Genomic DNA, 17,408 nt, shown 5'->3' with positions numbered 1-17,408 from the left:
AAGTAGGGTAGTTAACCCAATTTGTTGGTGGTCAAAACAAAAGCAACTTTTTATTGCTTTCTCTTTTTTTTCTCTTATTAATAGGGAAAAGTTAGTTCATTAATTACAAAACCCTTTGCTCATATTAAAGGTGTTGGCAAACGAGTGCAGATGAATCTATTCATTAGGTGTTATTCAGTTCACAGGCAAGCTAATCAGTTCTTAGCTAACTTTTGTAAAATGGTGGGAAACAAATACTCGAAACGAAATAAGAGAAAAAAATAATATAAAAGTGAAATTAAAATATCGGACAAATATTCTATTCCAAAATCAGTGAATTGCCGATTTATAAGATTCTACAAATTTATTTCAACCAAAATTAAGATGAAGAAATTAAAATTTTCTCATGACCACAACAACTGGAACATTTGAAAATGGAAGAACGTACTCTTTTTGAACGAGTCCAAATTCAATTTCAAGGGTTCCGATGGTTTCCGTCTTGTTTACAGACCAACCAAAGAGGCACTGAATCCACGTTACATCAAAGTTACTGTAAAACACGAAGGATGTAACGTAATGGTGTGAGGATTTTTTTAGGGCATAAACTGGTACACTGGTACAAAAATATACGATAATTGAGTCCTAAATTTATTTTTTAATTATTTTATAATCGAGCTAATTTAAGTTGCATTTGTTTTGGCCAACACTGTATTTCTGCAACTTCCTGCTTGCATAATCTAAACGAATTGGTCTAGGTGCGGGGTTGAAAACGATTTCGAATATATAATTCTAAAAGATAGGTCAAATATCTAAATAAACCATTTTTGCGTATTTTATATGGAAGAGTGATACTTTGAAAGTTTATTAAAAATGGGAATAAATGTTTTTTTTTTAATTTGAAAAATTCGCTAAATATTCTTTATTTAGAGTGAAAAATGTGTGCTTCCCTAAAAGAGAGTTGAAACATTTTTCATATAAATGTATTTTTTTTTTAATTTGTGTAAAGTTCAAAAACTTCGATTGTTCATGTTTCGGCTGTATTTAGGCATAAATATTTCGACATAGTTTTATTCAATATCAGGGAGTACCAAAAATGAATTCGGATTAATTCCCCATGTGAAATCAACTTACAATTATCAAATAATTACATAATCTCAAAGAACACACCTAATATCTGCCCATGTGGTTTCTTAGTTAAAATAATCTATTACATTCATCTGTAAATATTTTACAAACGTACTAGACGAAGTCTGATTTTAAATTTAGTTAAATGATTAACAACTTCAAATGTAATAATCTACATTGATTTATTTTTGATTATTAACTATGAAAAGCATTAATAAATATAACTACTTCAAAATTTGCTTAATTTAGAAAACTAAATCGTATGTTCTTCAATCTCCTTAATGCGAATCTATTACATTTTATCGCAAAGGAGGAATTATATACCCATTATTTTTTCCCTATATTTACATTTTATCTTTCTTTTCCCTTTTCCAATACGTGAAGCCAACTGAAAAATGAAAGAAAAAACGTAGACTGCTCTGCTACACTGAACTGAGAATCGACGACGAATAAAACCAGACACAGACGGATAGATAGATACTTGAAGAAGAAAAAAAATTTAATTTTTCTTTTTTTGCTCTCAACTCAGCTCAGCGAAAAAGGAATTAACTTTTCATCAAAAAAGAAAATTTATCAAATTCTGATTAAATAAAGAATCAAAGAAAAATATAAGTTGAACATTTTCATCGGAATTCGCTCTCTGCTGCCGATCTGTGAGTTCAGTGTGTGAAAAAAAATCGAATAAACGAGAACAAAAGAGAACAAGACGAATTTAGAAGAATAAAAAAAAACCAACCCACAAAAGAAAACCAACGTTGATTTTTTACTTTTTTTCTTTTTCTTCAATTTGTGTCTATTCCCATTTTATATTTTTTTTTTCTCGCTCTTCTACTACTCGACTCGACTTGACTCGTTGAGTTTTTTTTCTCTGTCGTGTGTGGTGTTCATTCGTATTGTGCTTTCATTTTTACACCATTCTCCGTGTCTATTTGGTGCCCCTTCTTTGTATTCTTCAAAGGAAAATCGTGAATGATAACAGTAAAATTTGTTTCATCCTACCAAAACCAAACGACGAATACGAAAAATCAAAATAAAATTTCCAAATAATTCACCATCATCTTTTCACTTGTGTTTTTCATTTCGGCGGCGGCGAAGAAAATAAAAACGCGAAAATAAAACGCAACGCAACGACCAACGAAATACGAAAAATAAAATTGCAAATTGATTGAAACAAAATCAAAAAATAAGAGCGAAAGAAAAGAACAAAAAACAAAACTGTATGTCAAGAAAAAATATGTCGGGCGACGACGAGCAACAATTTCTTTGGTTAAATACGGAAAATTGCACCACAAATTGTGATTATCGATAAAAATAAAATAAAGAAAAAAACATGTCTGTCGATAGCAATTTGCTGCGCGAATTATGTATGTAAACTCGAATGAACGTCAAATAAAGAAAAAGTTAATTCGCCCATTTCCAATAAGTGGCGGCCATTAAAATCGTTCGTTCGTAAGTTCGTTGATTTTTATTTTCACTTGTGCTGTCAAATAAAATTTAAAAAAAAAGTGCACTCCCAGTGAAGAAGAAGCGAGAACCATTTTCATTTAAAATTTTCAGTGAATTTAGATTAAAAATCAAATGAAATAATAATACAACATATCTCAATTCTTATTTTCCTACCTAATTAGCTCTTGTGCCAATTTTATAGAAGATTTTACTACTAAAGAAAATCAAATTTATATATTGCATCTCTCTCCCAAAATAAAAATAAAAGAATAAGAGAGAAATGAGCTTCTGTGTGAAAGTGTATGATTGTGAATTAAAATAAAAATAAAAAATTCCCAATCAACCGATTTTGCATGGCGAAAACGAAAAATTAAATAAACCAAAACCAAAACGAGAAAAGAATAATAATAAAAAAAAAACAGAACTAAAAATAAAAATTTTACGTACGGTTGGTGAATTAAAATCAATATAATAAAATAAAACAACATCCTCTAGTTGTGAGTGAGAGTGAGACGAAAAATTGAGTGAAGAAAATTGCACACACAAATTCCTACATATTATCTTATATATGTATGTATGTAGTTCTATATGCAAAAGCAAAATTATTAAATTTTCATCTCCTTTTCCATCTCCGTCTCTGTTGCCACCTCCGGCTACGGCTACGGCTCCGCCGACAAACGAAAACGACAAAAATTTGTTTCCTTTCACATTAAAATCCAAACAAAATAAACAAAAAGAAAAACATCATAGCAAAAGGATCTCTATCAAAGAAGATATACCTATCTTGGAAATAATGTAAATCGCGAGCAGGAACTTTTGTCGATTTGCATTGGAAAAACAGGTAAAGTAAAGAAAATTGTTTTTTTTTTAATTTGTTTTCATTCTATTTCCTTCTATTTTATTTTATGTATTTATTTTCCAATCAAACTAAAATCATCTCTGTAATATATTTTTTTTGAAATTGTATAGAATTGAATTGAACAGAAAAATCCTTTTTTTCTTATGTTTTGATCGAGTTAACGAGTGAGAGCAACGAGATGTAAAAAGAAGTTGGTGAGGGGGAGGGGGAGGGGGAGGGGGGTTGAGTATAGTACAAGGCGAATCAGACAGGAATTTAAGTTCTGTGTTTTTCCTCGTTTGCTTCGTTGTTGCCAGTTCTTCCATCCCATCCATCTACATATTCCATATTGTATGTTTGTTGTTTGTTGTATTGAAGAACCCGGTCTGCAGCTCCCATCGCTGCCGCTGCCGCCGGCCGTACGGATTCCAATTTAAACAACAAAACGTAGCGAACCGATACTACCTAAGCAAAGTAAAGCATAGCATAGCTTATTATCATCATCATCATCATCCACATTGCCATCGCCATCACTAACCTTACCATCCCCAACTAGGTATTCATCCATCCATCCATCCGCTATACTGTATAACAGACGAGACACCTTTGGGGGCTCTTGCTGCTTGGGCTTGGATTGCCATCCATGTAGCAAGTTGTAGTAGTTTTGTGTGCATTTTAATCATTCCTATCCTTTTGTGTTGAATGCTTGCTGCATGTTGGTTCTACTTCTACTTGATTCTTTGCTACTCTACTCTGGCTCTCTGGCAGACCAGACTGCAGCCGACAACATCGAACTGATAGTGCATTTTGATATAAAAAGAACAAACAACTTGAAATAGAAGACGAAAAGACAAATACAACAGAAAAAAAGAAGAAGAAGAAGAAGAAATTGCAAACATAACAAGCTTGTTGCTGCGCTCTGCAGAGGACTTGGTCTTGAACTAAAAGAATCAACTACTTCTACTATAGTACAGGTACCTACCTACATAACTAGATGATAGGTGCTGGGTGCACTATTTGCAGTGTTGCTGCTGATACTCGAATAAGCATATAGTTCCATTGGATATTGAAAATAGTAGCATGCAGTAAAAGGCAAGCAATCTTGATGGTAGGAAAATAATACAAATTATTGGGTAGGGCTAAAGTCTATTATAATTAGGTAGGTACCTCGATGTTTGACTGATGAACGGCAGCAGAGGCCTTTTTAAAGGTGTAATGTGGTTAGTTTGCTGGTAAAATGGTGTAGTTTTGGAAAGCAAGTTTTGTCCCTGATTTCTAAATGTTTCCGTAACCATTAAAATTTAAATAAAATTACAACAGCTTAAAAATATTCTCGTATGTGGGAACTCTGTATATTTTAATTCACTATATTGGACATTGTTGTTATTCATAATGTATAAATCACTAAACAAACCTTGTCCTTTGCTTATGGTTTGTATAATAAGCTTATTTTATAAAAATTTCTTTTATAAAAAACCTCTGTTTTACAAAACTACATACACCAATTGGTTGAGGGTGTCGCAGAAATGAAAGACTTGATTTTTTATTTGTTATGGGCTTATGAAAGAGTGTTCATAGAATTGTGGAAAATGAAGTACTTTAATTTCTCATCAGTAGGTATTGCAGGGAATGCCTACTTTCACTGCATGTTCTCCTAAAGCCCAATGCCTAGTAAATGTTGCAATGATCTTGACTATATTTTGTCAGTGTCTACAATATAACGTTTGAAAGGAGCTTCATAGATATAATGAATTCGATTAAACTTCTACGCCTAAGATTGGACCCTGTGGCAAAGAAAATTGTTATCATATGAAGAAGTCTGGGTGTTGATTGGTTTATTTGTAAATCAATTTATAAATTCTTAAACAAATGCGGGCTTATTGCCTTCTAAAATTTTAATCATTTTTTCTAAAATTAAAGACCTCCACGAATTAGGAAATATGTTTACTTCTATTATAAATCATCAATAGTGTAATTACTCGGTACCCATAATTTCATGTTCAAAATCCAAATTGTTTCATATATGTAAAAAACACAACTGTACAAAATTTGTTGAAGTCAATTTAAACAACAGTATAAAAAACGTTGATTCTTTGAAATTTCTTGGCATTATATTCGATTCTAAATTAAATTTTAAGAACCATTGTATTTATATAAGGAAAAGTTTAACTGTCAGGGTTAATATAATTAAATATTTGTCTTTAAAAAATAGCTTCGCGAAGATTAATACTCTTATAAATTTAACCAAATCCATAGTGTTATCAAGAATTGATTATTGTTTACTAATCTACGGAAAATGCTCCAAATCATCTCTGGGTCTTATCACAACACCTTACCACTCCATTATTAACATATTAACTGAAGCTGGGCTTCTCATTAAACGGACAGAATTGACTTTCTTACGGCAAAAATAATTATAAAAATAAACTCTTCATACAGAACATCCATCCATCCGGAAGTCAAACAAATTTTGAATCGAAAGAGACATCAAAGAATCCAATGAACTTTATGTAGGGCACTCACGTTCGCAAAGAACTTTGATGTTCCGATCTCTATTCAAAACTACGCAAAGAATAGCCAACCACCTTGGAACCTTCGAAGTAACACCATAAACACCGAACTCTGCAACTATCCAAAAAATTCAACCTCTGATGATATATACAAAAAACTTTTTCAAGACATCGCAGGAAACTACAAATCTCTTGGATGGAAAAACTATCATATTTTCGTATAGCCTTTCAATCAATGACAACGAAGCAGCTGACGCAGAAGCCAAATCATCGAAAATAGAACAATTAAAAGCCTTTTTTCAACACAATAAAAAAGACAACTAAAAACTACAAATCTTTTGGATGGAAACTACTATTTACAGACGCATCCAAAGGGGACACGTACATGCACCTCGTTTGCTGTTGTTGGCGGCAACGGTTCCGTTGTCTCCAAAGGTTTATCCTCTCACACATTCACTTTTACTGCCGAAGCGTTCCCAATATACCAAGCGATAACACACTCCCAGAAAAGAAAAACTATCATATTTTCGGATAGCCTTTCAACTATAAAGGCTATAGAAAACATTTCGAACTCGATTTAAATAGTACAAAACAATAAGACACCATCTCATCCTAGATCCCGAAACTTTAAAAATCATCTGGATTCCCGGACACTTTGGAATCAATGGCAACGAAGCAGCTGACGCAGAAGCCAAATCAGCGAAAAAAGAACCATTAAAGCCTTTTTTCAACACAATAAAAAAGATACTACCAATTTACTTCTAGAAAACTGGAAGATCAAAGAAAAGATTCTTGGACAAACTACAACCACTCATACAAATCTAAATTCCAACGGAGACAGAGCAATCTATCCCAGCAACATATCTTTTAAAAAAACTAAAGCTATACACCAGGCTCCGACTGGGCTACTCATACATTACACACAAATACCTGATCAATAAAGAAGCGGCTCCACTCTGGCATTTCTGCGAGGATAACTCCACTTTTACAATGACCCACCTTCTTTCCTGTCCAAAAGTCTCTTCAACCTGCGCAAAACTATCAAAGCAAAACTGGCACCATCTTTTAAAAAATATCAATTTGGACAACATAAATTTTGTATACAATATAATGACGAATTTAAAAATTGAAAACTGCATTAAAAAAAAAAAATAATAATAATAACAATAACAATAATAGCTATCTTTTACAAATTTAAAACATAACTTCCCTAGTAGATAGCCCTGGCAGCTTATTACCAGTCTAACTAATTATTAAATTTGTAATTTATTTACCATCTATAAATATAGCACAAGCCCTCATACGGGGTGCCACACAACATAGCCTTTCCATCTATTCACACTGGACAAAAGGGAACGATCGGATGATCCAAATCAAAATGAATACATTACTACGAAAGTCTATTGTAGCTCTACCATCTACACCTATTGATGCTTTATTGGCAGAAATAAACACACCATTTTTTTTTTAGAAACGAAACAAAGTATACAAACCAAAATTGTTATACAAAGCCCATAGACTGCAAACATCCGCTACACGAAATATGCAGATCTGGTTGCATCTACACCTATTGATGCTTTATTGGCAGAAATAAACACACCATTTTTTTTTTAGAAACGAAACAAAGTATACAAACCAAAATTGTTATACAAAGCCCATAGACTGCAAACATCCGCTACACGAAATATGCAGATCTGGTTGCACAGTTTCCAAAAAAACTAAAAATTGTTTCCAGATTTCTATACCTCCCAGATCTTTCTAGATAGTCAGACTGCTATCAAATCTCTGGACTGTGTCTCTACAAACTCTATAACAGTCCATAACTGTCGATCATCTCTAATAGAGATGGCGCAACAGTTTAATATTCACCTTTGCTGGGTGCCGGGCCTTAGATACGTTCCAGGTAACTGTAAGGCAGATGAACTCACCAGGAACGGTACAGTACAGGCCATCCTACCACGTTTGGCAAGTACTGGCATACCAATCGCTACTTGTAAACTGCTGCTAATGCAAGACGCTGTGAGGAGGGCAGGCACCAGGTGGAACAACATCACCACGTGTCAGGTCACAGAAAACATCTGGCCAAAACTAGATTTAAAACGTTCAATGTTCTTGCTATGTCTAAGCAGATCGCTCGATAATAGGTATCATAACCGGACACTGTCTAATAGGAAAGCACGCCACGCGACTAGGCGTATTCTCAAATGACTCTTGGCAGAAGCTGTATGGACTATGAACGAGGAAGAGGTTGTTCTCTGTACATGCCCTGGCTCTGTTTCGAAATGCAAGAATTACCTAGGAGAATTCTTCTTTAACGATCTAAATCATATCAGCATAATCAGCCTCTCACGTTTCATAAGGGACTCAAACTGGTTCCATTGAGCTTAGGATGAAGCCTCAAGATTCATGTGGTATCAAAATGGGCCATTAAACTGGCCTAAGAGTGTCTGTTTCCATCTTGGAGAGCCACTTTAACCTAACCTAACCTAGATCCTATTTCAATATTCGCGAGATGTAAGACTTCGCAACCTTCTATTTATTTGAGTCTTTTTCTTACCTACATTACAGAGATACTTGAGAAGACTCAGTAATAATTGCAGTTATTTAAACTTAAACTAATCTTTTATCATACTTAGTAAACTTAGGTCCGCAGGCTTATAAAATTCGTGGGTGATCTCTAGCGTTACATATGGCCTCATTACTACTATGCGCCATCATGTGTGGTTTCCGGCCATATGCTTAAGCTCCATTGTTTTTCTCCACGCGATTTTCGGTCTTCCGACATATGCCTTATTAGGTTAGTGGATTCGACTGCATTGCTTGTCCTGCAACATCTCCAACGCAGTCTTAGATTTTCTCACATAGTTAGTAATTTCTTGTTCGGTGCTGCGTTCCAAGATACTGGAAACTCTCTATTTTTTCTTTTTGTTGCTAAGAAATGTTTATCATGTGTATATCATATGCAGATTCTAGATGTATCAGGTATGTTCTCAGAGTCCATCTAATTCCTCTGTGTTCTGTCAGCAAAAAGTCAGCAAGCAGTCATGTCTTAATCCACTTAGAACTTTTAAGTCTTCTGACGAGTACGAGTATTGCTCATTGAAGATCTAACTTCAGATCAAGTCAATTTTGAATGCAATAATTGAATGACTTCTTGGGCATATTTAACGAAATAGAAAACTTACAATTCAACTATTGTAAACCACACACAATTTTTCTCAAAAATAGCAACATAATTATGAAGAATTTATTAGATAAGTGCTGACTTCAAGTTAAGTTCCTTAGGTGATTTTACGTGTCTTGCCAAAGCATCTTTATAAAACATCAGTGTTATCTCCGGAAGATTTATGAGCTATTTGAGGATTTCAACCCTGAAGTACACGAGGCTGCCTATTCTATGATGCACTTTTATTGTAAGAACTTTCTGCATCTAATAAAACCTATCTTGTTCGTCTAAGAACGATGATTTCAAAGCACACTCAGATCAATGTAAATCAATTATGATTCCCTGAAGTATTGAACTTTCCTAAAAGAGTTATAAAACCTATGATATTATGGGTTGTCTTGTTTTAGTTATTTAGAGGCTTTGATATGGCCGGCTACTTCTTGAAATATCTTCAAGGTCTTCAAAGTCTTCAACATTAGTGAAGAAGTGTCTTGCCTTAAAATTTGCTTCTAGTGTGTCAAAATGCTGGGCAGTGACATTAGACATTCTTGTTCTTTCTCGTCACTGCATCATTTGCATTTGAGGTAACCAGGAGTTGTGATTTATTATTGTGCTTACAAGCAGTCGTAAAGTTTGTATGTCTAGATGCATATTCAAGCGGGACTTTGTTTTGTCGAATTTAAGCCATAATTTCCTGGCCTTGACACAGGTTTCAAGGAATGTTATTGGACCTCAATACTTTTTTATCAAGTTAATTTGTAAGTTATACGACCTACAGCGATGATATATGATTTGTAACTTATGACTACTCTGAATTGACTTGATTTGTATTAATTTAACTTAAACTTATGTAATCTATGTATGACGGCCAAGGCACTACGCCTTAGACAACTTTAAATAACGTTTTCCGTTTGCAGCCACCAAAACTGCCTCACCCTTTCTCTCCGGTTCCTATCGGACACAGTCCAACTGAACCGAAGGCGCTCAACTCCGTCCAGTGAAAAGACGTCTCGGCTAAAAAGGAGTCGCCTATGTACAGTTTTACGCCTCACAAGCTAGATTAGCGGAACCGCCTCTCTGTCCTTTATTACCCCTCGATTGTCTAAATAGAGGAAAGCATCAGGCGTTATAAAGGTGCTTTAACGCGCATTTGCATAATATTCGTTATTGGGGTAATAAGCCACAAAAATTAAGCTGTTGATCAAGGACATTGCTCTTGCAACATGCCCCAAATCAAGCTTCACCAACAAATTATCTATTCTATTTATGTTGCCTTTGTTGTATAGGGCCAGGTTGGAATAGTAATGTTTATGGTCCGACTTTAGTGTTCTGTGTAATCCAAGGCAACGTTGAAGACATTTCCTCTCAAACACCCGAAGCTTTTCGATTTGAGATGGGGCAAAGTTGAAAAATATCTGGCACCCATCGGCCGAATGAGGGCAAATTATCTTGTTTTCCCTTCATAAAACCCTGCGGTCAAGACGGCTGCTAAAAAATACTTATTTTGTCAGGGCGAAAGCTCCCCCAGCTCTGGCCGAAATACAAATACTGACCTAACCAGACACCAAGCTACTTTAATACAATTTGGTCCCACGAGCACTAGATTCTATACAACGGAGTCCTGAACAAAATACTTTCACATTTCTGAACGTTGATTTTTAACTTCCAGTTAACGCAATATTGCTGAAACTTGTGGAAGTCTCGCTGCAAAAGTGTCCTGATAACCTCAATTTTTGTTTAAACTAAAGATTTTGAAAAATCCATTTGAAATATGAAACTTATCCATAATTTAGTAAAACATTAACATAAAACTTAAATTTACTTATCTTATCTTTTATCAATTGCTTAGTTTATTACTTTGCGATAAAATTAATAATTTGTGTTTTGAGTGCTTGAACCAGTTTTAAAACAACTTTTTGTTAAAAGCGTTATTATAAATAAAGTTTGATTTGTGTGCTACATTACAAATAGTTTCAAATAGTCCAAAAAGGGTAATCAGGTTCCAACTTCGTTCCACATCAAGTATATACAAAATACTCACAGGCTACTAAGACTTCCTTAAGATGGCAACACTTCTTGAGAAACTTATTTAAAAAAACAAAAACTTTAAAGTTCGAAAAAACCTACCTTCATTAAAAAAAGAAGAAAACTCTTTACAAAATATCCTTCTTTTGAAATATACATATTTTCTTCCTTTCAGCCATCCATTTCGACTTTCGAGTGCAGTATCTGTGTTTTAAGTTTTGTTTGACTTGATTCTTTTTAGTTTTGTAGCCTTTCGTTGTTTTTTGGTTTTTTCTTTTGTATTTTCAACGAGAGGCAGAGGGTTGCGGAAAGAAGATTGAATGTGAATCTGAATGGCGTACAAAAATGCGAGAGAATTTTTCAACTTTTTTGTTTTGATTATGTATTTTTATCCTATGATGAAGAGAAAAATGTACCTGCGTTGGCGGCGCAGCACGGACACGACAGAACAGACACACGAATCCCAGCATAAAGGTGTTTGTTTTTGCTTCTTTTTGCCATTGCCAGTGAATGTGGATGTGGCTGGTGCTGCTTCTACTTGCATAGGTGAATTTATTTTTGTCGTACATTGTGTCGGATTAGATCATGAAAAGGTCGGTGCGGCGGGTGGTGGTGTTTGGGGGTGGTTTGGTTGAAAAGCAGGCAGAAATGAAGAACAAGGAGACACAAACAATGAATGTGATGATGCGCGTGCGAACGCGAAGAGGATAAAGCTCTAAGCACAGCAGAGCACAGCACAGCACATCGTGTTTCGTGTATCTTTACGTTAATGTTGAATAAAAACACAAAATTCATTTTTCCTTCCATCATCTTCTTTTTAGTTCTTTTATCACATTCACAATATTACTGCAGATTCTGCTTTACAAAAAGGGACGTTGGTTGATTCCATTTCCATGGCCATGGTTTCAGCAGCAGCAAAGGCAGTAGAAGAAGACTTTATATAGATATGTATGGAGTATGGACCTATGAAAGAATGCAGCACAGGGCGCCAAACTAGTTTTTCCAGCGATAGAATGGAATTGCTTTTCCTCTTCGTCTTCGCGTATTATCTTTCTTGTCTTTGTTTTTTTTTTTTTGTTTTGTCATTATTTTATTTTTGTTTGTTTGTTACTTGTGGGTATGTTTTGTTGTTTTTGTTTTGCATATTGTTTTTGTTGCTTCTTCTGCGTATTTGTTGATGTAAGTAGAGATCTATCCACCCCCTTTTTTGTTGAGGAAGGTTGTGCTGGATGGAATGGATAGATGCTGTAGCTGTAGCTGTACCAACAGCTTTTCCAAAGAACGTCGATGTTCAACAGTGGAAGGTATGGCTAGGCTGGGAACGTAGGTACAATGTTTTAAATGGAATGTGATTCTATAGTTAGTTAGCCTATTCCTTGAGAGATGGAGATGGACAAACAAAAATGAAATACAAAATAAGCATTATACTTACCTACCTACCGTGTGGTAGAAGTGATGTTAATTGTAAGATATCTTCTTAGGTTGTTTCGTTGATGATAATCTCAATGTCGCTTATTTATTCTGTTGGTATTAAAAATTGTCTTGAGTGGGTGTTCGAAGTTAGGTATTGTAGGTATTTCGCCAAATGAAACCAACAAACTTTAATCAAAACAACATTGAAATTTGAAAAGTGTTATAGCTTTATAGGTAGACGCGTCTTACCTAAATGTCCGAGTTTATGGTCTGTTTCCACTAATTATGGCTATACAACTAATTCAAAAACAGATACATTACCTACCTACCTACCTGAGAACGCAAAAATAACTAATGAATACAATATTTTCTGTAATTAGATGGGTATAAAATATGTTACCAAATTGGTTAAATATATTACCAATTGGCTAAATAAACTTGTGAAGTTAAGAAAAATAAAGCTAAAAATATGTCAAATATGATATTTTTAAAACATACAGCTGTGTTCAAAATAACACTGGTCAACAAAATTTTAACTTTTTTTTGCCACACGGACTTTTTTGATATTTTTTGCTTTAGTAGGTGATCATAAGAAAAAATAAATAGTTAAACAAATTTTTTGGTCAAAGATTTTATTTTATTGATTTATTTAAAATATTGCGAAATAACACAGATCTTGTTAATCAAAACTATATTTTTTTATAAATGACTTAATAAATCTTAGATTTTCTTCCATGTTTCGCTTCTGCTTGGTCCCTTTTAATTGCCAGGCAGTAATCCGCTAACATATTTGGGTTCCATTTGCCCCAGTACCGCTTTTCGATATTCAAAATGTGTTAATGGAACCTCACACCGTGCTCGTCGCTGACAGGCACTAAATTGTCATGAAAAAAATCCAGGTGGGAGTCTAAAACGTGGATCTTAAGTGACATGTTGCAACCCAAAGCTTTATATGTTATTAACAGCTCGCTTACCAACTCCCTGTAGCTGTCACTCTTGTATTTACCCAACAAAATTTGCAACACCATTTTTAAAAGTTTTTAGACGAGATTCTAATAGTTCTGATTGTTTTTTGTACAAATTTAGATTCCGAACTAAATCATTTAAGTCTCCTTGAGTTATGAAACGTGGCACGTTTGTTATTCCTTTAAACTGAAAGTCATCGTCCTCATCAACACATTTACCTGAAGTGGACGGGTGTGAATGGTCATTCTCAACAGACGTAGTTGCAACTTGTAATAGTTATGGCAATTTTTTACAATCAGAGACTGGTCTTATAGCCGAAGATAAGTTAGGGTAAATAACAGTATTTTTTTCTTGTATTTTATACCGTTTATGTCAGTGAGACAAAAATAGGAATCCGAAACGTGATCTCGCTGTTCAGTCGATATCATGGGTACTGCAAACGGCATAGGTCGTGCGCCTTTTTTCCAGTCGTTTGAATTTTGCACACACGTTATGCAACAGACATAAGGAACCCAGGATTTGTCTTGATGGACGACAGAAAAACCAAAACATTGGTGATAACACTCCAACACAAGATTCGTAAAGTTTCGTCTTTGTTTTTTGAATGTCAGTTCTCCGCAAACATAACATAAATAGATAGGAGTATTGTTACACTTCCTCCACATGTTCAAAGGGTTAATAACAAAATAATGCTAAAACAAAAAGGTGTTAAAATGCAACCACAAATATTTTTAAAAAGGTTTACTTGGAAGCGTTTCTGTTAATTTGCTGCGTAGTACAAGTTTTGAGTTATACCGTATCACAACAAAACTGAGGCTAATTGACACTTGACAATTGTGATTTAATAATGGGACTAGATTGACAAAACAAAAGAAGCTGTCAAAGTTTGTGTGACAAAACCAGTGTTGACCAGTGTAATAGGAGTGCTTTTACAAAATTTGCTCAAGTGTTTTTTTTACCAGTAAGTATAACGGGACATTAAAGATGATAAGACAATGAGCTGGTTTGCCATTCATAACCCTTTACATTTGTAACCAGAGATCAAATGATCTTTACTCTCAATCAGGCTATTTAAAGTAATAGGAGTGTGAGTTATATTGTACGTAAAAAAAAATCAAAAACTTAAAAAAATAAACAGTAAGTAAATAAATTTAAATAGGAATATTAAATAGTTCGAATATCGAATATCTAAACAAGTTTGGTTATTTTATGGGCCGAGGAAAGCACTGCACCGACGAAAAACGGGAAATCATAAAAAATTCCGAAATGAAGGAAAAACTCATAAGGATATAAAGTTGATGTTGGGGTGATCTGACCAATTGATCGCCAATGCTGTAAAATATGAAAAAAAAAGTCGAAACCCGGGGACGGAAACGAGAATCGAGTGAAAATGACGATCGTCGTATTGTTCGCTACAGCCTAAAGTATCCTTTTGCGTCCTCTAAGATGATCCAGGAAGATCTAGGACTGGCAGTAAGTAGCGTAACAATAAGAAGGCGATTGTTGGAACACAATCTTTCAGCTCGCAGTCCACGAAAAGTGCCGATGCTTACAAAAAAACATGTAGCCGCTCGTTTGAAATTTGCAAGAAGCCATGCTAATTGGCCTGCAGAGAAATGGTGAAACATTTTGTGGACTGTCGAGACCAAAATTGTTTTATAGGCAATACGTCCGACGTCCAGGAAATTCCGAGTTGAAGCCTCGGTACACCATTAAAACGGTAAAGCATGGAGGTGCTAAAGTGATGGCATGGGGCAGTTTCTCATATGCTGGTGTTGGCCCCATACATCAAATCATTGGCACGATGGACCAGCGCGTTTATGTGGATATAATGTCCAGTGTGATGCTGTCTTATGCGAGTTGGAATATGCCGGTTAAATGGGTATTTCAACAAGACAACGACCCGAAACACACCAGTAAGTCTGCCAAGGAATGGTTTCGGGTCAATGGGGTTGAGGTCAATCCCATACAAAATTTATGGGCAGATGTGAAAAAGGGTGTTTCTCGACGAAGACCCTTGAATTCGAGGCAGTTGTGGGACGCAGTCAAGGAAATACGGAACCAAATTCCAGTTGAGCGTTGTCAGGCCCTTGTGAACTCTATGCCACGCAGATGTGCAGCAATTATAAAAAACAAAGGATTTTCCACAAAATATTGACAAAAAAAATCTTAATATTGAATATTTTCTTTTAGTTTTTTCTACTTTATTTTGTTCACTCCTATTATTTTGAACAATTCGTTTTGGATTTATTTTGATAAAATTCATGTTTTTACTACCTTATTTCTTTTAAACAAAGTAGTCTTTAAGCATAATAATAAAAGACTGGATTACTTTTTTTGTACAAAAGAAAAAATTAATTTAAAAAAATTATACATCTTTTGAGACACGATTTAATCTTAAAAGAACAGGCACTCCTATTTTTTTGAACACAACTGTACGTTAAAACTTCTGTATGAATAAGCGAGGGTTCCTTCAATTAGTGAATTTCCATATGGAACGATTTTTCGTCATTTACAGTGCTGAAAAACTCAATACCACAAATCCAAATTTGTTTAAACAAATAAATTGTTCAAATTACAGCATGTGTTTATAGTCCAGTAATTGACCATTTGAATAGAAGGAGACTTGCGTTTAATCCGGTAGATCCAACTTTCTTCCGGGTTTTTGAACTCGGTGTCTGAACGCAACGTGGCAAAAAATCGACAAACCCGCGACAATCGTTGTTTTCCCTGATTTTCAATTTTTACCCTTATATGATTTCAAACTTACTAAATGTTCTTCATTTTGAGCCCAATCTTATCTCTGTGTACCAAACATTTTCCAAAATACAACCAAACCTCGAGGTCGATAACCCAAATTATTTATAAGACCAATGTTAAAAATAAATGAGAAATTTAAAAAAAAATCCAATAACCGAAAAAAAGCGCTAAACTTGCTATCAAGTTCGGGAACATTAATTGTTAATTCGGCCAACATCATGAACAAGTAAACAAAAAATCAAAACTACCCAATTTACAGCTTGTACTGAAGTATGTAGTTACTTTACTATTTTGATGAAGTTTTTACTGCGCTTAAAGAGCTTAAGCCTACAACTTTTCCAGATTTGCTTGGGATTTACCCAATTGTTTTAAAATCATGCGCTTCCGTCTTAAGTCTGCCTTTACAAATAATTTTTAATAAATCCCTTTCAACAGGAACTTATTTAGATGAATGGAAGACTTCATGTATAATTCCTCTATTCAAATCTGGAATGAAGGATTTGGTTATTAATTATAGGCCTATTTGCCATATGTGCCCAAACTTTTGGACAAACTTATGCACCAAAAAATTGTTTACATAATTGTTAATGCTATTTCCGAATTTCAACACGGGTTTTATAAAGGTCGATCAACGTGCACAAATTTAGTTGAGTTTACCCATTTTTGTTCATCTGTTATGGAATCCGGTGCACAGGTTGATGTGTGCTACACAGATTTTGTAAAAGCGTTCAGCAGAACTAACTTGAATATGATGGCTTAGTTTTAAAATGGTTTGAATCTTATTTATTAGGAAGAAAACAGATTGTCTACATAGGCAACTATCGTTCTAAGGAAATCTTAGCTTTGTCGGGTGTACCAGAAGGAAGCCATTTGGGTCCTTCTTTGTTTTTATTGTACATTAATGATCTTGTAAGTGTTTTTCGTAATTGTCATGTTCTTATATTTGCCGATGACATAAAAATCTTCAAAGAAATAAAATCTATTAACGATTGTTTTGCCTTCCAAAATGAACTTAATAGATTTCATGATTGGTGTATTACTAACGACCTTGTGCTTAATTATGACAAATGTGCTGTAATGACTTATAATCGCATTTTGCATCCAATTTTGTCGGATTATTTAATGAAAACTAAAATAAAATATCTTGGTGTAGTTTTTGATTCCAAACTTTGTTTTGAGC

General features: G+C 34.4%; 1 protein-coding gene across 5 annotated transcripts in view; it reads left to right on the top strand.

The window, feature by feature from the left end:
* The first annotated feature begins 1,525 nt into the window (after positions 1–1,525).
* Positions 1,526–17,408, top strand: part of LOC129951043 (probable serine/threonine-protein kinase yakA) — a 168,277-nt gene continuing 152,394 nt past the window's right edge. For 3 of the 5 annotated variants that reach the window (XM_056063040.1, XM_056063038.1, XM_056063035.1), the window contains exon 1: positions 1,527–3,391. The gene's annotated coding sequence lies outside the window, so the exon portion shown is untranslated. Of the gene's footprint in view, positions 3,392–17,408 lie in introns of all 5 variants that reach the window. The other 2 variants (XM_056063037.1, XM_056063039.1) reach the window with 2 other exon arrangements.

Source organism: Eupeodes corollae, chromosome 3 (genome assembly GCF_945859685.1).
Source record: "Eupeodes corollae chromosome 3, idEupCoro1.1, whole genome shotgun sequence".
NCBI classification, from domain to species: domain Eukaryota; kingdom Metazoa; phylum Arthropoda; class Insecta; order Diptera; family Syrphidae; genus Eupeodes; species Eupeodes corollae.
Note: the sequence above shows the minus strand (reverse complement) of the source record. Positions and strands in the feature narration are given on the sequence as shown.